Genomic DNA, 27,820 nt, shown 5'->3' on the forward strand with positions numbered 1-27,820 from the left:
ACGGGTTCGTGCCCCGGTCCGGGAAGATACCACATGCCATGGAGCGGCTGGGCCCGTGAGCCATGGCCACTGAGCCTGCGCGTCTGGAGCCTGTGCTCCGCAACGGGAGAGGTCAAAACAGTGAGAGGCCCGCGTACCGCAAAAAAAAAAAAAAAAAAACCCAAAAAAATAAAAACAAAACAACAAACAAACAACCCCCCCCCAAAAATATAAAGAAAACATTTTTAATCTTATAATACAGTACCTTGAAAAGTACAGTAGTACAGTACAACAGCTGGCATACAGGGGCAGGTAGCGAGTCAACAGGCAAGAATAGTTACTGACTGGAGGAGGGATGGGAGATGGGAGATGGTAGAGCTGAAGGATCGTCAGCAATAGGAGATGGAGGGCAAGCTGCAAGTTCACTCACGTTAATGGCACAGGGCCTGGTTCCTTGCTGGATTCAACTCCATTTACCATCTTGAAAAAAATGATCCAGTGATGTCTGGGTAGTAGCTCTTTTTTTCTCATCATAGATGACACGGTAGCACTGGATTGCATTCTGAACGGCTGCTGTAGCCTTCGCGTACCATCCTACGTTCAGGTCCTGCGCCTCAAAAACTAACAGTGCCTCCTCAAATAAAGAAAATCCCCTTGCCATTTTCTGTGTCATGAATCTCTTCGGTTCTTCAGTTACTTCTTCTTCCTCTTGTCTCTCTTCATCCTTTCTCCGGGCCTCCAATTCCATCAGGTCTTCATTAGTAAGCTCCTCATGTTGCACAGCAAGGAGTTCAATGAAGTCGTCCTCTTGCAGATCTAGCTCCAGCTTCTCACTGAGGGTCTCTAAGTTGCTGAAGACCTCTTTGGGCTCCTCATTTACTTTCTCAAATCCATGAAAATTTTGAACAAACTGTGGGCAAAGATTCTTTCAAACAGGAAGAGAGCCCTTGGCTAGGTTTTTGAGGCATCTTGGGTTCTCTGAATGATAAACTAAGAAAGGCTTCAGCTTCATATCACCAGAAGCATTGCCATGAAACAACAGAGTTACCTTATCTTTTGCTGCTTTATAGCCTGTCACCAACTTTGCCTCCTTACTGATGTAACTTTGGTCTGGCATCCTCTTCCAGTAGAGTCCTGTCTCATGCACATTAAAAACCTGCTCAGGTAAATACGTGCCTTCATCAATAATTTCTCTAAGTGTTTCAGGAAATTCCCAGGCAGCTACCGCATCTGTACTCGCTCCCTCACCACTTACTTTTACATTGTGGAGGCTGGCTCTAGCCTTGAACCGATGAAACCAGCCATGGCTGGCATTAAAAGATGCACCCTCTGATTCTTAGCCATGTTCCTTCTTCAAGTGTTCATAAAGCCTTTTAGCTCTCTCTTGAATCAGCATTAAGCTGAGTGAGACTCGATGCTGATGCTGATCCTGCACCCACACACTGAGAAGTTTCTCCATTTCCTCCATCACTTTTCCATGCTTCTTCAATATTATTGTTGACATTATCGGCACAGCAGACGTCACATGTTCCATGATCTTGTCCTCATTCTTTAGAATTGTGCCGGTGGTTGAATGGCTCATGTTATAAGAATGAGTGACGTCTACCATCTTTTCGCCTGACTCCACTCTCTTAATTATTTTCATTTTTGTTTCCATCGTTATCGCTTGGTGCTTCTTTAGCAGTACAGCTACATCATCACTGCTTTTATGCTTGCTTCTGGACATCCTGGGCTTGAAATAAAGACACTGTACTGCTTTACTCTATACAGTACTGCACAGTAAAGTACACAAAAGCACAACCACTTTAGAGGATGCACGCATGTGACAATGTATACCAGACACGTGAACTAACGCTTGATTGGTCATGCTAAGGCACGTTCACATCTTTGAAAGTTCTCAACTTGAAGGTTCATATGTAGGGGACTTACTGTAATTAAAACTCTCGTTTTAATCCAAACAAGAGTACGGTAGCATGGGCTGTAACTACAACCAGGTGAAGATGTGTAGTCATTACCCTCCCCAGGTTTAGACATCAGATGATTTCTTGTTAATAGAAATTAAAGAAAATTCCCTGTAGCAGGATTATGAATATTTCTCTTTGCTTACACTGGGTCTAGTTTAGGTGTTGGGAACACAAAAACAAGTGTTTATGTATTCTTTGGCTTTAAAATCAGATGTGTGCTCAAATCCTGGCTCCCTTCTTGCTAGCTGGGTCATTTTGTGCAGGTTACTCACTCTCACTGAGCCTCGAATTTCTCAGTGTAAAACGGAATTATAAAGACTGAGTTAAACCATTGAGCACAGCATCCCAATAAATGGAAGCCCTCATCAGCTGCGTTGTGAAACATGGTGCTGGGTATTTGTACTTCTTGTGTGTAAGGTTTTTGCCAATGGAAACTGTGGGGGAACCTGTCATCCTGAAATGCACTGGACACTGGGATCTCTTTAGAGCAAGAAGCTCTTTTGAGAAAGACTGGAACTTGATCAGAATTTGAATTTTCTCCAAGACAAAGGCCTATATAAGGTATTCTGTAAGGCTGCTTTTGTACCGCCAAGCAAAACCACCCCATATAATTAGGCCTCAGTGAAGCCAGATGTCCTAGGAATGGTCGAGTAGGTTTATAGTTTCAAACTGAGGACAGGGTCTCTGTCAAAACATTATCGTCACCCAAACTGTTGACATTTCTTCTAATTTGCTGAAGCAGATTATGATAAAATTGGCAGTTAGGCCTTTGACATGCAAGTAAATGAAATCACTGACTTAGCGCAGTTCTTCCTTGATTTACCATGGGGTTACATCCCAATAGAGCCATTATTAGTTGAAAATATCATACTTTGAAAATGCATTTAAGACACCTAACCCACCGAACATCGTAGCCTACAATTACATGTGCCCAGAACACTTGCATTAGGTTACAATTGGCAAAATCATCTGACACAAAGCCTATTTTATAACAAAGTGTTGAATCTCTCATGTAATTTATGGAATACTGTACTGGAAGTGAAAAGCAGAATGGTTGTCTGGGTACAGTTCAGTTGTAGGTGTATCAGTTGTGTACCCTTGTGATCATGTGGCTGGATTTTGCCCATTATGGCCAATTAGGGACTTACTTATTTTTTTGAAGCATGATGTGGGTCCAAAAGAAAAGCATCTTTGGAGGCCTAGCTTTGTCCTCTGACTGTACAGTCCCTATGCTGACATCACTGGGTTCAGGGGTCTGTACCACCTTCTGCAGCCCCTCTAGGGCAGGACCAGTCTCGCTGTCTCTGTACCTCAGTCCTTAGGTCATAATAACGATACTAACAGCTTGCATGTTTTGTCTTATTTCATCCTCGTACCCAATTTACAGATGAGGAAATGGAAGCCAGAATGGTTAGGTATATAATTCTGACACAACTTCAACATGTGTCTGATACCACCAAGCAATTCTCTGACACCAGCTGAATGTCCTATCAGATCCCACAGGTTAAGGGCTCAGTTCTACCATATTGCTCCCTCACCCATTTCAGATGCCAATTGCAAGTCCAGGTTATTATCTGTGCTTCTGACCTACTATAAATCGGAGGTTCCCACTACCCCCTCCTTGGGTTTTATTTATTTGCTAGGATGGCTCACAGAACTTGGGAAACATTTTATTTATGAGATTACCAGTTTAATATAAAAGGGTATAACTTAGGAATAGCCAGATGGAAAGTTGCATAGTGCAGGGTATGGGGAAATGGTGTAGAGTTTCCATGCCTTCTGCAGTGGTGCATTCTCCCTGAATCTCCATGTGTTCACCAACCTGGAGGCTCTCTGAACACCAACTTTTTTTTTTTTTAATGTAGGCTTCATTACACAGGCACGATTGATTAAATCATTGGCCATTGGTGACTGAACTCAATCTCTAGCCCCTTTTCCTACCTGGGAGGTTGTGGGGAGTGGGTAGAAGTGAAAGTTGCAACTATTCTATCACATGGTTTGTTCCCCTGGCAACTAGCTCCCATTCTTAAGTTACCTAGGGGCTTTTTGAAAGTCACTTCATTGACAACAAAAGACAGCTTTATCCCTCTCAACACTTAGGAAATTTCAAGTGTTTTAGGAGCTTTGTGCCTGGACCAGGGATGAAGACCAAATATATATATTTCTTATCATAAATCACAATATCACAGGTAACTTGTCCAAAGTCACCTGCTTAGTAAATGGTAAATGCAGGAGAAGGACTGGAGAAGTGTGGTTTTATGCAGATCCTACATAAGCCAAAGCACTGTGCTGACTCATAGCAGTGACTGTTAAACTCATCCAAACATTATTCAGCATCGACAAATTTATAAACACATCTGGACTTGAGGAAATAAGTATAAACTTAAAGTCTTAGATTCTTAAATGTTATTTCAGTATAAAGAATAAAAAAGATGATCTCATGGTTTCTAAAAGTAGTGATAGTTTTTCTTGGCATAGAACAAAATTCTTTCAGATGCTCTCCCTTGGCCTCTCAGATTACATAGTGTCTTCCTTCACACAGATGTGATGGTTGTGTTTCAATAATCGAATCTTGACTTACTACACACTCTCTCAGAAGAAGAGCATCTTTCTAGATGCAAGGTGAAGGAGCTTTCTTTGAATTACTGCCATCTGCTGTTGTTATCGTATCGAACTAGGGTCTGCTCACCCACCACAAAGCAAAGCCAACTTACTGACACTGGATTGTGGTGAAGGAAAGTACATCATTTATTGCAGGGCCCAGCAAGGAGTATGGGCAGCTCATGCTCAAAAGACTTGAACTCCTTGATGGTTTTTAGGGGAGCATTTTTAAAGGCAATATTTGGAGTGAGGGCTGCAGGATTCATGATTTTCTTCTGATTGGTTGGTGGTGAGGTAACAGGGTGGTGCTTTGGGAATCTCAATCATCAACCTTCTGGTTCCAACTAGTCTGTGGTCTATGTGTTTGTGGTCACCATGTAGTCACTATCCTCCACCTGGGGGGCGGGTGGCAGTGAGTGTCTTAGTTCCTTAAGAATAACTCAAATATATAAGATTTTTATATATATCCATCGAGAAGGAATTAGGACTCTGTTTTATCCAGAGATTTTGTCATTACTTTTTTATTTAATTGTTTTTCCTTTGTTTCTTCATTCCCTCACTTCTCTAATTAGTAACTGCCTGTGCCTGATCTTTGGAACTCAGGGAAGGCCTAGGAGACTAAAGCCTTTTTATACAAACAAGAAACAGGGGACATGGAAGGACTTTGGTACCTGAGAGTGTTAGGGGAAACACTGACTGAAACTGCTCACCATGACCAGGCACCAAGGTAACCATTTGCATGAGTTATTTTGTGACAGGAGGTCCTGGTAAGGAACACGAAAAACAAGCCATACCAACCAGAAGAATTCAGGAAAGATCAAAAGGAGATGCCAGTCCATATGTCCTACCAACATCCCAGAATCCTCCTCACTGGAATCCATCTTGGCTGAGTGATGTGTGTGCCACCAGGAAGGACCCTGAGTCAGAATGATTGTCCAGAGACAACCTGGAAACTAATCCCATCACTATAAAACCTGAGACTGTGAGCCATGTGGCAGAGCAGTCCTCCTGGGTTCCATTACCTTCCTGCTCTCCACCCAGGTGTCCCTTCCCAGTAAAGTCTCTTGCTTTGTCAGCATGTGTGTCTCCTCAGAAAATTCATTTCTGAGTGTTAGACAGGAGCCCACTTTTGGGACCTGGAAGGGGTCCCCCTTCCTGCAACAGGAGGGCCCCATAGGGTACTGCTTGGTTTTAATCCCCCCTTTTCTTTCATACTCCTTAATATTCGGGGGAACAGGTGTGGGACAAGAAAAGTAATAAAGTTTTGGATAGAGAGGTTAATCATACACTCAGCAGAGGAACTCAGTTTCAGGGGCACTTGGTTTCCATGTGAGGGTTTGAACCCCAGCTTGTTATCCTTGAAATAAACTGCTGTCTTTCCAAAGATCCACTACCCAAGGTCACTTAGATGAAGACACAGCTGCTGTTCAGACAAAGGTTTAATAAAGGGCAGAACTCGAAGTTCTTTATAAAAGTTCTGACAACTGAAATGTGAAAAGAATATTTTGAAGAAAAAAAAGACTCAAAAAAGGACATTACATTACTGGATGTTAAAGTCTGTTTTTACAGAAAGACTTGGCCCTGGGTGGTTAGAGAGAACAGGTCTAGCATAATCTGTGACAATGAAGCTGACCATGTCCTCCTTCCCTGCATTCTGGAGGGCAGGTTCAAACAATTGTTAATCAGGGAAGGGAGGGGATGCAGAGACAAGGGAGGAGCAGTCAAGAAACAATAGTGCAGCCTTGGGGCAGGGTCCTGGTTCTGCCTCAAGGGATACACATAACGATATCTTTACGCTCTTCTACAGAACTAAAACTCCCACCAAATGGAAGATGTTCCAGAGAGAAAGTCACAGTTCAATAACCTCAAGAACCACAGATCACAAGACCACCTGACTCCAGAAGATCTCTAGATTGAAGAAATACAGGCCCTGCACGCACACTGATCCTTATCAGCAATCATGCCCCTTGACTACAAAACTCCTCACAACCACCCCACCCCGCCCAGGTTGGGACACACAGTTTTTGAGGGCACAAGCCCACTCTGTCTCCCTTTGCCTGGCAAAGCAATAAAGTGATTCTTTCCTACTTCACCCAAAACTCTGTCTCTGAGACTCGATTCAGCACCAGTGCACAGAGGCTGAGTTTCCAGCAACAGTCATGATGCTGAAGGCAGACTGGTTTGATGGAGATGGAATGAAACTCAAAAGCAAAGGTTGATTTCATTTCATATTTAAAATTTTCACATTTAAAAAATAGAAAACGTGCATGCAAAACTGAATTTTTATTTTCTATCAAAAAAGTAAAATGGTCATTTCAAAATCAGATGAATTTATTTAAAAATGGAAGCAGAATGTTTGTCACTTTTTGGGCATCCCAGTATCTACCCTTAGCCACACCTGGGTTTCCTACTGGAAAGTCCCTCTCTACCTGCCATGTACAATTTTGTTGAGATTCAAAGTTTTCTGCTCTCTGCATCAGTCCTCTGATGACTTTGGACAAGCCAGTCATCTCACTAACCTAGGGGGGATGAAGGTACATGACCTGAATCTAAACTCCGCTAATAGGATTCTCTCTACTGAGGACTTTGATGTTAAGTGAGACAAAAACAGTGGAAGTTTATCATTTATTCCAGTGACGATTCTCAGATCTTACTGTCAAAACCCCATATTAATTTGCTCAGGCTGCTATAACAAAAATACCACAGACTAGGTGATTTACACAATAGAAATGTATTTTCTCACAGTTCTGGAAGCTAGAAGTCCACGATCAAGGTGTTGGCAGGTCTGGTTTTCTCTGAGGTCTCTCTCCCAGGCTTGAAGACGGCTGCCTTCTCCTTGGGTTCTCATGTGCTCTTTCCTCTGTGAATGCATCCCTGGTGTCTCTGTGTCCTAATCTCTTCTTCTTATAAGGACACTGGTCAAATTGGATTAGACAACCTGCCCCCCACCCCCAGCCAATGGCCTTATTTAACTTAATCACCTCTTTAAAGGCCAAAATACAGTCACATTCTGAGGTACTGGGGATTAGGGCTTCAACATTTGAATTTCAAATTCAGCCCATAACATCTCCCATTTCTTGTTTACTAAAAGCCAGCTTCCTCCACATTCCTTTCAATTCTGTGAGCTCCCCCTACCCTCACTGTATAGTCTTCTTATTTAAGTTACCTAAAGTCACTTTTTGTTCTTTCGCTAATGCACACCCAGTGTCGAGCAGACTGAAAGACGTTCCCATGGGATTATGTAAACACTGACATGGTGGAGCAGTTTGACATAGAAAGGGTCATTCTGTAGGAACTTCTTTTTTGTTTTTTTTGGTCTAAAATTTGTTGAATCTTGCAGTCAAAAGGTACAAACTTCGAGTTATAAGATAAATAAGCACTGGGGATGTAATGTGCAACATTAACACTGCTGTATGTTACATGTGACAGTGTGAAGAGGGTAAGTCCTAAGAGTTCTCATCACAAGGAAAAAGGCTTTTAAAAAATATTTCTTTAATTTTTTTACTTACATGAGATGATGGATGTTCACTAAACATTGTGATAATCACTTTATGATGTATGTAAGTCAAATCATTGTGCTTAATTATCATTAAACTTCTACTGTGTTGTATGTCAATTATTTCTTAGTAAAACTAGAAGAAAAAAAAACTAACATAATTCACACACACAAAGCTGTTGAATCAAAATCTTCTCTCAGAAGCAGCTGGTGAGAGAGACGCTGATGAGGTTGGAATGATTAGGATGAGCTAATGAGATGCTGTGATGGGAATTACTGATAAAATTTTATTCTCCAGCATTTGCACTTATGAATTAATTTTGTCATTTATGTGTGTGAATGATAAAAGTTACCTTTTCAGAAACATCCACTGACATTTTACACCATTCATAATAGACACAACTCTTCCTCTGAGACAATAAGAAGGAGGAAGATGAAAAGAAAGTTTGTGAACTAGAGAGCGTCTGAGATCAGTCACTCCACAGGACCCCATCCTCTCAGCAGAGCGAAGGTGCACCTGTGAACTCTCCTCACAGACTTCAGACACCTCACGTACTTTAATTTCATTTAAAGCTCACAACCAAACTGTGGGAGGAATGAAGGTCACCCACAGGTGCGGTGAAGGGAAATGAGGAACAACTTTGCAACAAGAGCTGGGAAATAAGGACATATCTGGAGCCATCAACTAGAGATGAGCAAATCTCCATTGCAGCACAGCTGAGGACAAAGAAAACACATGTGGGGGAGCAGCCCATTTTAAAGACATTTACCAGCAAAACTTGTGGTTTTTTAACAGGAGAAGGAACATAGATTAGAGGATTTTTTTTGGTAGGATGCCCCATTATTATGTTTTTCTCCTGATAGGACTTGAGTTAAGGGTTTTTGGGAGGAAGACCACAAAGGTAAAGTGTCATAGAGAGTACACACTATCAGCAGACGGTTTATGAATACCAATGCTGACCTTGCTCACCTGGCTGAGGTAGTCGTTGTCAGGTTTCTCCATTGCAAAGTTACTCTTTTTTTCCCTTGTACAGTTCTCTTTAGAAGGATGTCACTAGGCACAGCCTGTACCTAAGGAAGGGGGAGAGGATTCTTTTCAAGGTGGAGGATTAGTAAATTAAGCACAAGGGAAATCAAGGGAGGGAGGTAAGGGGTAACAGATGGAATGATGGGTGCATGTCTAACCGCTGGCTGAAGAAGGGGAGCAAGAAGAAACAGGCTGACAGAATTGAGGACAGACAGCTAATTTAGCAGGAATAAATAATTGAAATAGAGTATAGACTGGCAGTCTGTTGGAGTTGGGGCATTTAAAAATGGTGTTGAGATATAAACAGAAGCCAGGTGAGGGTCCTTGTTGCTGGAGCAGAAACCCCTGTTCACACAGCATGGTGAGCAATGGCCCCAAAGAGTGTTTATACTTTACTACAAGTATTGGGCTATGAATTAACACTGTTATATTCTACCACGTAAAAGCCTATCAGGATATGAAAGAGTTTTTCACTTCCTTATGAAACAATAAGACTACAGATCACAATTTAATATCCTAGAATATTCTAAAATTGCTTGACTGAACGATGACATTAGGCTTACCAGTTTTATTTTGTTTACAGTTGATTTTACAGCCCAGCTCATCATTTATACAGTTTCCATCTGAATTCGTAGACGAGAAACTTTCCTATGAGCCCTCTCTTCATAAATTCATTTTAGAACCATCCCACATTAGATTTCATATAATATCATTTGAAAAAACTAAAGTAAGACATCAAATAAATTATACCTCCCAGAGACCTTCGAGATGGCGGAAGAGTAAGATGTGGAGATCACCTTCCTCCCCACAAATACACCAGAAATACATCTACACGTGGAACAACTCCTACAGAACACCTACTGAAGGCTGGCAGAAGACCTCAGACCTCCCAAAAGGCAAGAAACTCCCCACGTACCTGGGTAGGGCAAAAGAAAAAAGAAAAACAGAGACAAAAAAATAGTGACGGGACCTGCACCAGTGGGAGGGAGCTGTGAAGGAGGAAGGGTTTCCACACACTAGGAAGCCCCTTCATGGGTGGGGACTGCGGGTGGCAGAGTGGGGGGAGCTTCGCAGCCGTGGAGGAGAGCGCAGCAATAGGGGTGCGGAGGGCAAAGCAGAGAGATGCCTGCACAGAGGATCGGTGCCGACCAGCACTCACCAGCACGAGAGGCTTGTCTGCTCACCCGCCGGGACGGGCGGGGGCTGGGAGCTGAGGCTCGGGCATTGGTTGGAGCGCAGGGAGAGGACTGGGGCTGGCGGAGGGAACACAACCTGCAGGGGGTTAGTGCACCACGGCTAGCCAAGAGGGAGTCCAGGGAAAAGTCTGGACCTGCCGAAGAGGCAAGAGACTTTTTCTTCCCTCTTTGTTTCCTGGTGCGCGAGGAGAGGGGATTAAGAGCGCTGCTTAAAGGAACTCCAGAGACGGGCACGAGCCGCGGCTAAAAGCACGGACCCCAGAGATGAGCATGAGACGCTAAGGCTGCTGCTGCCGCCACCAAGAAGCCTGTGTGCGAGCACAGGTCACTATCCGCAACTCCCCACCCGGGAGCCTGTGCAGCCCGCCACTGCCAGGATCCCGTGATGCAGGGACAACTTCCCCGGGAGAACACACGGCGTGCCTCAGACTGGTACAACGTCACGCTGGCCTCTGCTACTTCAGGCTTGCCCCGAATCCGTGCCCCTCCCTCTCCCCGGCCTGAGTGAGCCAGAGCCCCCGAATCAGTGGCTCCTTTAACCCCGTCCTGTCTTGAGTGGGAACAGACGGCCTCAGGCAACATACACGCAGAGGCGGGTCCAAATCCAAAGCTGAACCCCGGGAGCTGTGAGAACAAAGAAGAGAAAGAGAAATCTCTCCCAGCAGCCTCAGGAGAAGCAGATTAAATCTCCACAATGAACATGATGTACCCTGCATCTGTGGAATACCTGAATAGACAACGAATCATCCCAAATTGAGGCAGTGGACTTTGGGAGCAATGATATATATATATTTTTTCCTTTTTTTCTTTTTGTGAGTGTGTATGTGTATGCTTCTGTATGTGATTTTGTCTCTATAGCTTTGCTTTTACCATCTGTCCTAGGGATCTGACTTTTTTTTTTTTTTTTTTTTTTTTTTTTTTTTTTTTACTATAGTTTTTAGCACTTTTTGTCCTTGGTGGATTTGTTTTTTGGTTTGGTTGCTCTCTTCTTTCTTTTTTCTTTTATTACTTTTTATTATTTTTTAGTTTTTAATAATTATTTTTTACTTTTTATTTTAATAACTGTCCTTTCTTTCTACTTCTACTAATTTCTTTCCACTTTTTCTCCCTTTTATTCTGAGCCATGTGGATGAAAGGCTCTTGGTGCTGCAGCCAGGAGTCAGTGCTGTGCCTCTGAGGTGGAAGAGTCAACTTCAGGACACTGGTCCACAAGAGACCTCCCAGCTCCACGTAATATCAAATGGCGAAAATCTCCCAGAGATCTCCATCTCAACACCAAGACCCAGCTTCACTCAACGACCAGCAAGCTACAGTGCTGGACACCCTATGCCAGACTACTAGCAAGACAAGAACACAGCCCCATACATTACCAGAGAGGCTGCCTAAAATCATAATAAGGCCACAGACACCCCAAAACACACCACCAGACGAGGACCTGCCCATCAGAAAGACAATATCCAGCCTCATCCACCAGAACACAGGCACTAGTCCCCTCCACCAGGAAGCCTACACAACCCACTGAACCAACCTTAGCCACTGGGGACAGACACCAAAAACAACGGGAACTATGAACCTTCAGCCTGCAAAAAGGAGACCCCAAACACAGTAAGATAAGCAAAATGAGAAGACAGAGAAACACACAGCAGATGAAGGAGCAAGGTAAAAACCCACCAGACCTAATAAATGAAGAGGAAATAGGCAGTCTACCTGAAAAAGTATTCAGAGTAATGATAGTAAAGATGATCCAAAATCTTGGAAATAGAATAGACAAAATGCAAGAAACTTTTAACAAGGACATAGAAGAACTAAAGAGGAAACAAGCAATGATGAACAACACAATAAATGAAATTAAAAATACTCTAGAAGGGATCAATAGCAGAATAACTGAGGCAGAAGAACGGATAAGTGACCTGGAAGATAAAATAGTGGAAATAACTACTGCAGAGAAGAATAAAGAAAAAAGAATGAAAAATCTGAGGACAGTCTCAGAGACCTCTGGGACAACATTAAACACACCAACATTCGAATTATAGGGGTCCCAGAAAAAGAATAGAAAAAGAAAGGGACTGACAAAATATTTGAAGAGATTATAGTTGAAAACTTCCCTAATATGGGAAAGGAAATAGTTAATCAAGTCCAGGAAGCACAGAGCGTCCCATACAAGATAAACCCAAGGAGAAACACACTAAGACACATATTAATCAAACTATCAAAAATTAAATACAAAAACAACATATTAAAAGCAGCAAGGGAAAAACAACAAATAACACACAAGGGAATCCCCATAAGGTTAACAGCTGATCTTTCAGCAGAAACTCTGCAAGCCAGAAGGGAGTTGCAGGACATATTTAAAGTGGTGAAGGAGAAAAACCTACAACCAAGATTACTCTACCCAGCAAGGATCTCATTCAGATTTGAAGGAGAAATTAAAACCTTTACAGACAAGGAAAACCTGAGAGAGTTCAGCACCACCAAATACCTAGAAACAAATGACAATGTAGACACAATGACCCAAAACCTATGGGATGCAGAAAAAGCAGTTCTAAGAGGGAAGTTTATAACAATACAAGCCCACCTTAAGAAACAGGAAACATTTCAAATAAACAACCTAACCTTACACCTAAAGCAACTAGAGAAATAAGAACAAAAAAACCCCAAAGTTAGCAGAAGGAAAGAAATCATAAAGATCAGATGATAAATAAATGAAAAAGAAATGAAGGAAACGATTGCAAAGATCAATAAAACTAAAAGCTGGTTCTTTTAGAATATAAACAAAATTGAATTAGCCAGACTCATCAAGAAAAAAAGAGAGAAGACTCAAATCAATAGAATTAGAAATGAAAGAGGAGAAGTAACAACTGACATTGCAGAAATACAGAAGATGATGAGAGATTACTACAAGCAACTCTATGCCAATACAATGGACAATCTGGAAGAAATGGACAAATTTTTAGAAATGAACAACCTGCCAAGACTGAATCAGGAAGAAATAGAAAATATGAACAGACCAATCCAAGCACTGAAATTGAAACTGTGATTAGAAATCTTCCAAAAAACAAAAGCCCAGGATCAGATGGCTTCACAGGCGAATCTATCAAACATTTAGAGAAGAGCTAACACCTATCCTTCTCAAACTCTTGCAAAATATAGCAGAAGGAAGAACACTCCCAAATTCATTCTATGAGGCCACCATCACCTTGATACCAAAACCAGACAAGGATGTCACAAAGAAAGAAAACTACAGTCCAATATCACTGATGAACATACATGCAAAAATCCTCAACAAAATGCTAGCAAACAGAATCCAACAGCACATTAAAAGGATCATACACCATGATCAAGTGGCGTTTATTCCAGGAATGCAAACATTCTTCAAAATATGCAAATCAATCAACCATATTAACAAATTGAAGGAAAAAAACCATATGATCATCTCAATAGATGCAGAGAAAGCTTTTGACAAAATTCAACACCGATTTATGATAAAAACCCTGCAGAAAGTAGGCATAGAGGGAACATTCCTCAACATAATAAAGGTCATATATGACAAATCCACAGCCAACATCATCCTCAATGTTGAAAAACTGAAAGCATTTCCACTAAGATCAGGAACAAGACAAGGGTGCCCACTCTCACCACTCTTATTCAACACAGTGTTGGAAGTTTTAGCTACAGCAATCAGAGAAGAAAAGGAAATAAAAGGAATCCAAATCGGAAAAGAAGAAGTAAAGCTGTCACTGTTTGCAGATGACATGATACTATACATAGAGAATCCTAAAGATGCTACCAGAAAACTAGTAGAGCTAATCAATGAATTTGGCAAAATAGCAGGATACAAAATTAATGCACAGCAGTCTCTTGCATTCCTATACACTAATGATGAAAAATCTGGAAGTGAAATTAAGAAACACTCCCATTTAGCATTGCAAGAAAAAGAATAAAATACCAGGAATAAACCTACCTAAGGAGAAAAAATACCTGTATGCATAAAATTATAAGACACTGTTGAAATAAATTAAAGTTGATACAAATAGATGGAGAGATATATCATGTTCTTGGATTGGAAGAATCAACATTGTGAAAATGACTCTACTACCCTAAGCAAACTACAGATTCAATGCAATCCCTATCAAACTACCACTGGCATTTTTCACAGAACTATTGTATCAAAACACAAAAGACCCCGAATAGCCAAAGCAATCTTGAGAAAGAAAAACGGAGCTGGAGGAATCAGGCTGCCTGACTTCAGACTATACTACAAAGCAACAGTAATCAAGACAGTATGGTACTGGCACAAAAACAGAAATATAGATCAATGGAACAGGATAGAAAGTCCAGAGATAAGCCCACACACATATCGTCACCTTATCTTTGATAAAGGAGGCAGGAATATACAGTGGAGACAGGACAGCCTCTTCAATAAGTGGTGCTGGATAAACTGGACAGTTACATGTAAAAGTATGAGATTAGAACTCTACCTAAAAATAAGGTGAAAATGGATGAAAGACCTAAATGTAAGGCCAGAATCTAGCAAACTCTTAGAGGAAAACATAGGCAGAACACTCTATGACATAAATCACAGCAAGATCCTTTTTGACCCACCTCCTAGAGAAATGGAAATGAAAACAAAAATAAACAAATGGGACCTAATGAAACTTCAAAGCTTTTGCACAGCAAAGGAATCCATAAACAATACCAAAAGTCAACCCTCAGAATGGGAGAAAATACTTGCAAATGAAGCAACTGACAAAGGATTAATCTCCAAAATTTATAAACAGCTCATGCAGCTCAATATCAAAAAAACAAACAACCCAACCCAAAAATGGGTGGAAGATCTAAATACACATTTCTCTGAAGAAGTTATACAGATTGCCAACAAACACATGAAAGGATGCTCAACATCACTAATCATTAGAGAAATGCGAATCAAAACGACAATGTGGTATCACCTCACACCAGTCACCAGAGCCATCATCAAAAAATCTACAAACAATAAATCCGGAGAGGGTGTGGAGAAAAGGGAACACTCTTGCATTTCTTTTGGAAATGTAAATTGATACAGTCACTATGGAGAACAGTATGGAGGTTCCTTAAAAAAACTACAAATAGAACTTCCTTATGACCCAGCAATCCCACTACTGGGCATATACCCCGAGAAAACCATAATTCAAAAAGAGTCATGTACCAAAATGTTCATTGCATCTCTATTTACAATAGCCAGGACATGGAAGCAACCTAAGTGTCCATCATCGGATGAATGGATAAAGAAGATGTGGCACATATATACAATGGAATATTACTCAGCCATAAAAAGAAATGAAATTGAGTTATTTGTTGTGAGGTGGATGGACCTAGAGTCTGTCATACAGAGTGAAGTAAGTCAGAAAGAGAAAGACAAATACCATATGTTAACACATATATATGGAACCTAGGGGGGAAAAATGTCATGAAGAAACTACGGGTAAGATTGGAATAAAGACACAGACCTACTAGAGAATGGACTTGAGGATCTGGGGAGGGGGAAGGGTAAACTGTGACAAAGTGAGAGAGTGGCATGGACATATATACCCTACCAAACTTTAAATAGATAGCTAATGGGAAGCAGCCACATAGCACAGGGAGATCATCTCAGTGCTTTGTGAAAACCTAGAGGGGTGGGATAGGGAGGGGAGGGAGGCTCAAGAGGGAAGAGATTGGGGATATATGTATACATATAGCTGGTTCACTTTGTTATACAGCAGAAAATAAAGCAACATTGTAAAGCCATTATACTCCAATAAAGATGTAAAAATTAAAAAATGTATGTAGCTCATAGGATTAAATGGATTAATTCAAGTAAAGTTCTTAGCACAGTTCCTAGGCCAATAGACATTAGCAGGAGCCAGATCTTATAGGCCATGATGAGGGCTTAAGATTGTATGAGAGACAGTTCTAGTGGTAGTATGGAGAATCAAGTAGAAGACAGGCAAGAAGCAGGGACACTAGCTAGAGAGCTTTCGCAAATATTCGGTCAAGAACTGGTGATAGAGCGTGGACCTGGTTAACGGAGTTTGAGGTAGTTCAAATTTGGAGGAAACTAGAGCAGTGTTCATGGAGGGAAAATATTTAAGCTGAGCCTTGAAGGAAGATATTTCCAAGGGAACCTCGGAAAAAAGCACAGATGACATGTCTTGAGCAGTGAAGAGTCAATGTGGTAATGGAACAAGAAATGGAAGAGGAAGTTGAAAGATTGAGACCAGAAAGATGAGTACTTTCAGAGCCTTACTTAACCTGCTTATTTGATACATAAAAGAACAGTGAGAGAAATTAATAGAACAGAAAGACATGGCTATGTCTTAGGAGTGACAGAGGAAGACCAATCAGATAAGAGGTTCAAAGAAAAAGGGGTTACCAACCATGTAAATATTTTGGTAGGATGAAGATTAATGCTACTGATAACTTGAGGAAGATTCAAATTGTAGCGGCTGAAGACAGATTGCAAGCAACTAAGCAGGTGGGGAAAACTACAAGTCTTCATTTCACAACAGGCTCTTGGATTTCAGCAGATAAAGGTAAAGAACTTTAGCTTGAAAAAAGTACTAGGAGTCTAGGAGGGAGTGGAAGTGGTGGAGGCTGACAAAGGGAAAACCAGAACATGACTATAGGAGAATGCTTGAAGATTAAGATGTAGGGCAAGAGAAAAAGAAAAAAAAAAACCTCTGGAGCTCTGTACCAGAGAATGAACATAAAGTACAGTGTGATCCAAGACAATGATGGAAACCATGCATTGTGAAAAGAAGGCTATCAAGCTTCAATATATGTTTTTGCCATGGCAATTTTAGAGACTCATGTTTTTATATAAACACCACACTAAAGAAGGAATATCACAAGTGACTTCATGAATCATCAGAATGAGAATTTGCTCTTGAATGTGAGCGCTTTACTGAATATAAAATCCTCTAGATAAAGTTTCACTTTTGTAGCAAGGTCTCTTTGATTATAAGATCACTTATGGAAATTAAATCATTTCACATTATTTTACCTTTTTATTTTCTAAAAATGTGTTAGGTAACATGAAGAAAATATGTGAATTTTGGGGTTACCTAAAGTCTTAAATTTCTTTGAGTAAATAGGAAATAGACTCTGGAAGTACCTATAATGAATACCTGTTATATGGCTGCCCAGTATCTATTTTTCTTCCTTCTTGGAGTAATAGCCTGAATTTCTTTTCAATACCTACCCAGTCCCTCCATTCTCACCGTTGTGATTTACATGGAAAATGGGCCTCATTTGCCCCAGAGAAAGGCCCTGATTCAGAGGCAATCTGAATGTGCCATCTCTGAATGTTTTGGAATTGGCACGATTACCTAAGCTGGTCAAATCAGTGACTCTTAAATACTTTTGCTGAATATATGATATAGATTCTCTTTGTTTCACAAAAAGGATTCATGTAATTCTTAGAGTTTCTCAAAGTCAGTTTAGGATTATGAACTGGGGTGTGGGGGGAGGGAGTAAGTTTGTCCAAAAACAGTCAACACCAGGGAAGTGACAGTTAAAAACTGAAAGAAACTAGGTTCTAAGTCACATTATGTGAGCTTCTAGTCTCACTCCTAGCAACATGTATCTCTGTAGTTTCAAAGGAAGTTAATTGGTTCACTCTATGTAAGCCATTCTCAGTTGGGTTTTTCTATTACTTGCTGTACTTGAAAGCTTCCTAGGTGACAGAATCTGTGATCTAGACACTAAAGCTTATGTGTCACTTTTCCATCAGCTGTCAGGATGTTGGTGAACTTGTCTATGGAAATAGATGTCATTTTTATGAAAAGTGAGCATTTTGGGACCCTTATGTATGTTGTATAAGTTCTTTAAAATGTTTAGTTTTACAGAGAAGCTTTTTTTTTAAATAATAAAGATATTCAATTCACCATGAAAAGCATAAGAGACTTAGAAAAATAAATAAAATCTGCTTATAGCTGAAGGCCCAACTACACAAAAGTTGGATTTGAAGGTTGTCCCTTATCTATTTTCTGACAGCAAATATTGCAGGATCGTTTGCTTATATTAATGTAAGTTTCAATATATGTTAATTATGAATAGAACAAGCCTAGAAAGTGATAAAACCAATTCACATTCAACTTGTCAAAAGAAATAGTAATAAGCTTCTTCCCTTAAGTGAAGCATGTTAACCTCTTCCCCACCCAGGTTCTAAAGTAATTCATAAGTAAACAAGAGGTATGTGGAACATGATGTATTATCTTTATTACTAATAACCCTCATTCTCTAATTTCAGCCTTATATCTGTGTAAAAGAGGGCTTCCTTACACTGAGCCCCATAATGATACAGACATACGCATCCAGCCGCAGACAGCACTGGACCCAGACTATTTTGCCGCCTGCCCTTGTAAGACTTATGGAGAAATGGGGCCCAATGCATGCTTTCTGTGAGCAGCTTATTCCCAAAGAGAGGGGAGAAAGTGCTACTTATGCTCACTTCTTTGTCCCAAATTCAAGCAAGTCATCACACCTCTACCAATCTAGGTCCAACCAGGAGACAGAACACGGTAAATTTAACCAGAATTGTTAAGCTATAATAGACTGAAATAAATACAATTACCCCTCTGTATCCATGGGTTCTGCACCCCGGATTCAACCAACCGTAAATTGAATTGCAGTAGATTGAATCCTCGGATGCAGAATCCTCCAATGTGGAGCCCCGGGGTAACTGAGGGCAGACTGTACTACTCCATTTTATATAAGAGACTTCAAGCAATCGCAGGGGACTGGGGGTGCAGGGGGAGCCTTAGAACCAATTCCTTGCTCATGCTGAGAGATGATTGCATGTTGAGAACTCTTAACAGTACCCTAGGGCAGAGGGAGAGTACCCAAGGAAAGGCAAGCTTGGAAGAGGATCCCCCTCTGGCATTCGTACCTCTGATGGAATAAAATTTAAAGGCAGGACAAAAAAAGTTAAACACAGAATTCTGTTTTAGCCTTCTCCCTCCCTAATGTCCAGTGTGCATCTGCATTACACATTAAGCAGAGCTCTTCAAATCTTCACGATCTAAAACAGAGAGAGATGATAAATATTTTAGCTACTCAAAACTTGAAAGAGATACTCGTTACATATCTCCTTGCTTTAGATCAGAGAGAGCGTGAAGGCAGAGCAGGTCTCGTTTCTTCAAGATTTCTTCAAATAGCTTTATGAATGTGCATTTGAAATCAAAAACAGTTATATGTGATAATGGAAGTCTGACAGATCAGCACTCAAAATTTGCATGTGGAGAATATAAGCAGAGTGTTGGTAGTACTAGTTCAGCTTCTGTTAATCATTTTGATGATTTATATCCACCTACAGGGAGCTCATGTATTGCTTCATCCCTTCAGAGTCTTCCACCAGGGACAAAAGTAGACAGTTTAACTCTCTTGCAATGTGGAGAGAATACATCTCCAGTTTTGGATGCTGTGCTGAAGAGTAAAAGCTCAGAGTTTTTAAAGCATGCAGAGAAAGAAATAATAGAAGTAGCTAGTGGCCTTCCTGATTCAGGAAGAGGATTTGCTTCCTGGGAAAACAGACATAATAATGGACTATCTGGGAAATGTGTGCAAGAGGCTCAAGAAGAAGGGAATTCCATACTGCCTGATAGAAGAGGAAGACCAGAAATCTCTTTAGATGAAGAAGGTAGAAGAGGACATACACATACTTCTGATGACTCAGAAGTTGTATTTTCTTCTTGTAATTTGAATTTAATCATGGAGGACAGTGATGGTGTAACATATACCTTAAAATGTGACAATAGTGATCGTGCCTCAGAGATTGTATCCACTGTCCATGAAGATTATTCTGGTTCTTCCGAAAGTTCAAGTGATGAAAGAGATTCAGAAGATACAGATTCTGATGATAGCAGTATTCCAAGAAACCGTCTTCAGTCTGTTGTGGTTGTGCCAAAGAATTCTACTTTGTCCATGGAAGAAATAAGTCCTTGTTCTTCTTGGAGCAGTCAAAGTTACAGACACTATTCTGACCACTGGGAAGATGAGCGATTGGAGCCAAGGAGGCATTCATATGAGGAAAAATTTGAGAGTATAGCAAGTAAAGCCTGTCCTCATACTGAGAAGTTCTTCTTTCATAAAGCAACAGAGAAGAATTCAGAAATCTCTTTTATACAGCCCAGACAAAAACAGACAGATAATCACCTGTCTGAAATTGCTCATCCTCAGAGTGATGGGGTTGATAGTACAAGTCATACAGACATAAAATCTGACCCTCTAGGTCATCCAAATTCTGAGGAAACAGTGAAAGCCAAAATAACTTCTAGGCAGCAAGAAGAGCTGCCAGTTTATTCTTCTGATGATTTTGAAGATGTCTCAAGTAAGTCTTGGCAACAGACCACTTTCCCTAACAGGCCAGATAGTAGACTGGGTAAAACAGAGTCAAATTTTTCTTCTTGTAAGATCTCCCGAGTGGATGGTTTCCGTTCATCATCAGAAGAGCTCAGAAATCTAGGGTGGGACTTCTCTCAACAAGAAAAGCCTACTACCACATATCAGCAACCTGACAGCAGCTATGGAGCCTGTGGTGGACACAAGTATCAGCAAAGTGCAGAACAGTATAGTGGGACATGTACTTACTGGCAAGGCAATGGCTACTGGGATCCAAGATCAGCAGGTAGGCTGCCTGGAACTGGGATTGTGTATGATCGAATTCAAGGGCAGGTACCAGATTCCTTAACAGATGACCATGAAGAGGAGGAGAATTGAGATCAACGTGGAGGATCTCACTTTTCAGGCCAGTCCAATAATTTTTTTCTGTCCCTTCAGAAGGACAAGGGGTCAGTGCAAGCACCTGAAATAAGCAGCAATTCCATTAAGGACTCTTTAGCTGTGAATGAGGAGAAAGATCTTTCGAAAAACTTAGAAAAAAATGATATGAAAGATAGAAGGCCTCTTTAAAAAAGGATAAAGGAATTGGAGAGTGATTCTGAAAGTGATGGTGAGCTTCAGGACAGAAAGAAAGTTAGAGTGGAGGTAGAGCAGGGAGAGACATCAGTGCCTCTAGGCTCAGCATTGGTTGGGCCTTCGTGTGTCATGGAGGACTTCAGGGACACAGAACAATAGAAGGAATGCGCCAAACAAGGGAAGATGCCTTGTTACTTTGATCTGATTGAAGAAAATGTTTATTTAACAGAAAGAAAGAAGAATAAATCCCATCAGGATATTAAGCGAATGCAGTGTGAGTGTACACCTCTTTCTAAAGATGAAAGAGCTCAAGGTGAAATAGCATGTGGGGAAGATTGTCTTAATCGTCTCCTCATGATTGAATGTTCTTCTCATTGTCCAAATGGGAATTATTGTTCCAATAGACAGTTTCAAAGAAAACAGCATGCAGATGTGGAAGTCATATTCACAGAAAAGAAAGGCTGGGGCTTGAGAGCTACTAAAGACCTTCCTTTGAACGCCTTTGTCCTGGAATATTGTGGAGAGGTACTTGATCATAAAGAGTTTAAAGCCCAGGTAAAGGAGTATGCACGAAACAAAAACATCCCCTACTATTTAATGGCCCTGAAGAATGATGAGATAATAGATGCCACTCAGAAAGGAAATTGCTCCCGTTTCATGAATCATAGCTGTGAACCAAACTGTGAGACTCAAAAATGGACTGTGAACGGACAACTGAGAGTTGGGATTTTTACCACCAAGCTGGTTCCTTCAGGCTCATAGTTAACATTTGACTATCAGTTCCAAAGATATGGGAAGGAAGGACAGAAATGTTTCTGTGGGTCGGCTAATTGCCAGGGTTACCTGGGAGGAGAGAACAGAGTCAGCATCAGAGCAGCAGGAGGGAAAATGAAGAAAGAACGATCTCGGAAGAAGGATTCGGTGGATGGAGAGCTAGAAGCTCTGTTGGAGAATGGTGAGTGTCTCTCTGATAAAAACCAGGGTGCTCAGCTTATCCTGGCTAATGGTTAGAATTGAAACTTTGGAACAGAAACTTACCTGTCTCAAGCTCATACAGAACACACATTCACAGTCTTGCCTGAAGTCCTTTCTGGAACGTCATGGGCTGCCTTTGTTGTGGATCTGGATGGCAGAACTACGTGATGGCCGGGAAAGTAACCAGAAGCTTCAGGAAGAGATTATAAAGACTTTGGAACATTTATCCATTCCTACTAAAAATATGTTGAAGGAAAGCAAAGTACTTCCTATTATTCAACGTTGGTCTCAAACCAAGACTGCTGTCCCTCAGCTGAGCGAAGGAGATGGGTATTCTAGCGAGAATACATCACGTGCTTACACACCGCTCAACACACCTGATCCTTCCACCAAGCTGAGCATAGAAGCTGACACAGACACACCCAAGGAGCTAATGTTTCGCAGACTTAATATTATAAGTGAAAATGGCATGGACAGTGTGATCTCTGATGCTACCAGCGAGCTAGAAGGCAAGGATGGCAAAGAGGACCTTGACCAGTTAGAAAACGTCCCTCTAGAAGAAGAGGAAGAGTCACAGTCACAACAGCTACTCACACAACAGCTGCCTGAATCTAAAGTTGATAGTGAAATTGCTGTGGAGGCCATTAAGCTACCGACATCTGAACCAGAGGCTGACACTGAAATAGAGCCTAAAGAGAGCAATGGCACAAAACTAGACGAACCTATTGCTGAGGAAACACCATCCCAAGATGAAGAGGAGAGTGTATCTGATGTAGAGAGTGAGAGGAGCCAGGAATAGCCACATAAAACAGTAGATATAAGTGATTTGGCCACCAAGCTCCTGGACAGTTGGAAAGACCTAAAGGAGGTATATCGAATTCCAAAGAAAAGGTAAACTGAAAAGGAGAGCACAATAACCGAATGAGGAAGGGATGCTGTTGGCTTCAGAGATCAAACAGTTGCCCCAAAGACTTCTAACAGGTCAAGAGAAAGAGACCCAGACAAACAAACTCAAAATAAAGAGAAAAGGAAATGAAGGGGCTGCCTCTCACCACCTTCTTCTGCCTATGAGTGGGGAACAAAAAGGCCAGGTGGCAGATATGATACACCAACTTCTAAAAAGAAAGTACGAATTAAAGATCACAATCAACTTTCTACAGAGGAGCGCCGAAAGTTGTTTGAGCAGGAGGTAGCTCAGTGGGAGGCTCAAAAAAAACAGCAGCAGATGCAGAACCTGGGAATGACGTCTCCACTGCCTTATGACTCTCTTGGCTACCATGCCCCTCGTCACCCCTTTGCTGGCTACCCACCAGGTTACCCCATGCAGGCCTATGTGGATCCCAGCAATCCTAATGCTGGAAAGTGCTCCTCCCCACACCCAGCATGGATCCTGTGTGTTCTCCTTCTCCTTATGATTATTCTCAGCCCTTGGTGGGACATTCTACAGAACCTCTTGCTGCCCCTCCACCTGTGCCAGTGGTGCCACATGTGGCAGCCCCTGTGGAAGTTTCCAGTTCACAGTATGTGGCCCAAAGTGATGGTGTGGTACACCAAGACTCCAGTGTCACCGTCCTGCCAGTGCCAGCCCCAGGCCCAGTCCAGGGACAGAATTATGGTGTTTGGGATTCAAAACAACAGTCTGTGAGTGTACAGCAGCAGTACTCTCCTGCACAGTCTCAAGCAACCATCTATTATCAAGGACAGGCTGGTCCAACTGTCTATGGTATGACATCACCCTATTCACAGACAACTCCACCAATTGTACAGAGTTATGCCAGCCAAGTCTTCAGTACATCCAGGGACAACAGATTTTCACAGCTCACCCACAAGGAGTGGTGGTACAGCCAGCCACAGCTGTGACTACAATAGTTGCACCAGAGCAGCCTCAGCCCTTACAGTCACCTGAAATAGTTGTGACAAATAACCTCTTGGATTTACCACCCCCATCTCCTCCCAAACCAAAAACCATTGTCTTACCTCCCAACTGGAAGACAGCCCGAGACCCAGAAGGGAAGATTTACTACTACCATGTGATCACAAGGCAGACTCAGTGGGATCCTCCTACTTGAGAAAGCCCAGGAGATGATGCCAGCCTTGAGCATGAAGCTGAGATGGACCTGGGAACCCCAACATATGATGAAAATCCCATGAAGACCTCAGAAAAGCCTAAGACAGCAAAAGCAGATGCCTCCAGTGAGCTGGCTAAGGAAAGCAAAGAAGTATTCAGAAAAGAGATGTCCCAGTTCATTGTCCAGTGCCTGAACCCTTACTGGAAACCTGACTGCAAAGTAGGAAGAATTACCACAACTGAAGATTTCAAACACCTAGCTCGCAAGCTGACTCACGGCGTTATGAATAAGGAGCTGAAGTACTGTAAGAACCCTGAGGACCTGGAGTGCAATGAGAATGTGAGACACAAAACCAAGGAGTACATTAAGAAGTACATGCAGAAGTTTGGGGCTGTTTACAAACCCAAATGGGACACTGAATTAGAGTGACCTTCAGGGCCAGGATGGGAGGACGGGCAAGCTGGTAGGAGAGACTCTGGGGAGAAGAAATCCCGTGGGCCCTCTCTCCCCACCCCACTGTCAGGGCTGTGCTACTGATGACACATCACCCTGGGGAATTCAAACCTGCAGAATGAGCTCACAAAAATGAGCTCCATCTACAACAAGTGGTCCCTGGTTGTGAGCTGTTGGTAGAGGCCATCTGAGGCAAGGGTTTAGGCCCTTGAGACCTTACCTTCTGAGATCTCGGCCAGGCCTGACCCCACTCTTAAGGCTGGGTCTCCTCCTTGGCAGTGCTGTCAGCGCACAGACTCATGCACATCCCCACCCACGACCCTTACCCTGACGATTGGTATTATATTTTAATGTATATGTGACTATATTGAAAATAATTTGTCTTTCCTGGTTTTTGGCTTTTGTTTTGCTTTTAAACCTCTGCGTGCTAGGATCACAGAAGACTTTGTAAGGATGGTTTAAGTTCTCCTGCAAGGTTTAATGTGTTATCATGTAAATATTCCAGAGCAGGCTGCCTTGTGGTTTTGGCCAGCCTTGTGCTATGTTGATAAGATTGATTTACTGCTTAAAATCACTTTACTTGGGCTTCCCTGGTGGCGCAGTGGTTGAGAGTCCACCTGCCGATGCAGGGGACGCAGGTTCATGCCCTGGTCCGGGAGGATCCCACATGCCGTGGAGTGGCTGTGCCCGTGAGCCATGGCCGCTGAGCCTGCGCATCCAGAGCCTGTGCTCCGCAACGGGAGAGGCCACAACAGTGAGAGGCCCGCGTACCGAAAAAAGAAAAAATCACTTTACTTTATCCAATTTTTACTGAACTTTTTATGTAAAAAATAGAATCAATTAAAGAAAAAAAAATGGATAAGTCTATGCCTTCAACTTCTAACAGGTGGAAGAGTTCTCAGTGCTTTCTGAGAATCTGCTTCCCAGGTTATAATACTCAGTTTGGCTCCAACCGAATTCCCTTTTTCTTAACTTGATGGTTAATTGAATTTTGGAGAAGGTGCGGTTGCAGACAACCACTGGCTGGTGAGAAAGTTTGCTGGGTTAGGGTCATCTGATAAACAGGAAACAATCACCTAGGGCACAGGCAAGCCAAGGCATGTAAGCAGGTTGCTGAGGAAGCTGGGATGTTTCTGCAGGTACCAAGCCAGAGCGGACATTGCCCACCTTGGAAAGGTCTCAGGAACATCCCTGCAGGGGGCAGGAAAGTCAGGCCTGGTCATGCTTGGGAGTGTGCGTGGTGAGGGCTGTGGGTTGCTACAGCATGAAGCCAGAAGCACGCGGTGTGCCTCTTAAGACAGCAGCAAGGTGAACACCAAGGCTCCTGGGCTGGGGCTACAAGGTAGTCAAAGGACTGAGCACTCTGGGTGTGCAATTGGAGAATGAATTTGGAGCTGGGAAGCAATAAGTTCAAAAGCAGCTCAGTCGACCGCTTTGACTTCTCAGCTTTCATATGCACCATTCTACACACATTTCAATGCCTGCCCAGCAAAGAAACTACATTTTCGCAAGAAACAGCTAACCCTCTGATAAGTGAAGTTCTTGCCCTTCCCCCAGGTAAAACACAAAGCCCCAAAGGTCATTGAATCCATTGCTACCTATATTAATTAGGCCTCAATTTCAGTCTTAGGTCCCACTAAAGACTACATTGTAAAGTTGACCTCCACCTAGTGTTATATAAAATTAAAATGGGAAGGAGAAGTTAGAATAAACACATACATATAACAGAAAATATGCAAAGCTACCAGTCCTCGTTTCTGTAGTTATTCACAAGGTCAGAGCTGACGTCTATAGCTTCCAACTTCACCCACTTATTCCCTGTTTTCCTTGCCCACAGCCAGAACCCACAGCTCCATCCAGATTCTTTACTGGTAGAATGATTCAATCCTTCCCTTCTGAATGGTCTGAAAACTCAATTGTCCTGCCTTTTTCCAGTTCCTGTAGCTTTCCATTGATCTTTACTGTTGGCATGGAATTATTGAAGGGAACCTCAGAAAATCTCCTGGGTTCCAGAAAAAATCCTCCTTGCTTCCATTAAAAAGTCGAACAATTTCCTGCAGTAACTGAGATCATAACACCAGTAGATTAACCTTTTTCACCTGCTGGTTCAGTGGTATAAGGAGTGTAAGGTGGCCAGGGAGCAGTCTGTGGTAGACAGAATTCTAAGATGGATCCCACAATTCCTGCCCCCTGAGGTAAACACCAGTGTAATTTCCTTTGAGCATTGTACGGACCTGTAAATACAATTGGATATCACCTTCATGATTATACAACAATATGGCAAAAGGAATTTGGCAGATGAAATTAGGGTCCCTAATCAGTTGACTATAATTCAAAGGGAGATTATCCTGGGTGGGTTCAACCTATCTAATCAGGCAAGTCTTTTAAAAGCAAAAGTTCTATTCTCCAGGATAGATCACATGCTAGGCCACAAGACAAGTCGCAGTAAATTGAAGATTAAAATCATATGTTGGGCTGCACCCCACAGGCCTGCAAGGCTTGTAGTTGCCAGCCTCAAGACTGAAGAAAGAGCCTAGAGACAGCAACAGAGACATCAGTGACTTATTGGACAAGGGATCTTACACACCTGAAGCAAGGTCCTGGAGCAACACCTCACTGTTTGTGGCAGGCAGCAAGCAGGACATGGCAGCAGTCTTTGCTACCCGGGGGAGGAGGAGGCTACCATTTATAGGCGGAATTAACCATCAGTTTGGCTCATAAATCACCAGAGAGACCAGCAGCTGGGGCAGGAAGCAAGCACATAGGCAGTTACTAATTAAGCCCTATAATTAAGAGATTGGATAGTCATGTGAGTGAAGCAGGTACTGGCTGAACAGGGGATATACAGAGCAAGAGGACAGTCATCTTGAATGGCGTGGTCAAACACTCCACCCTTACATACCCTGTATGACCTCTATAATCTTGGCCCATACTTCTTCTGCTATATCCCCGAGGACAGGTAGGTAGAAGTGCAGCTGCAACCAAATACCACAAATGCGATACCGACAGTCCAACAGGTGGGCAAGCTTTGGAACCAGGAGCTTATCAAGTCAATTCTTCATGGACCCTCAGAGGTTGACAATGGCATTTCGCTGTAATCAAACTCATTTCTCAGTGAGGCCACC

At 42.1% G+C, this 27,820-nt stretch overlaps 1 pseudogene across 1 annotated transcript; it reads left to right on the plus strand.

Moving 5' to 3' along the window:
- The first annotated feature begins 1,952 nt into the window (after positions 1–1,952).
- Positions 1,953–24,671, plus strand: LOC307194414 (histone-lysine N-methyltransferase SETD2-like; annotated as a pseudogene). The gene is made up of 2 exons: positions 1,953–1,973; positions 19,426–24,671. The product of its transcript is annotated as a histone-lysine N-methyltransferase SETD2-like (transcript).
- The last annotated feature ends 3,149 nt before the right edge of the window (positions 24,672–27,820 follow it).

This window comes from Stenella coeruleoalba (genome assembly GCF_951394435.1).
Source record: "Stenella coeruleoalba genome assembly, chromosome: 11".
NCBI classification, from domain to species: Eukaryota; Metazoa; Chordata; class Mammalia; order Artiodactyla; family Delphinidae; genus Stenella; species Stenella coeruleoalba.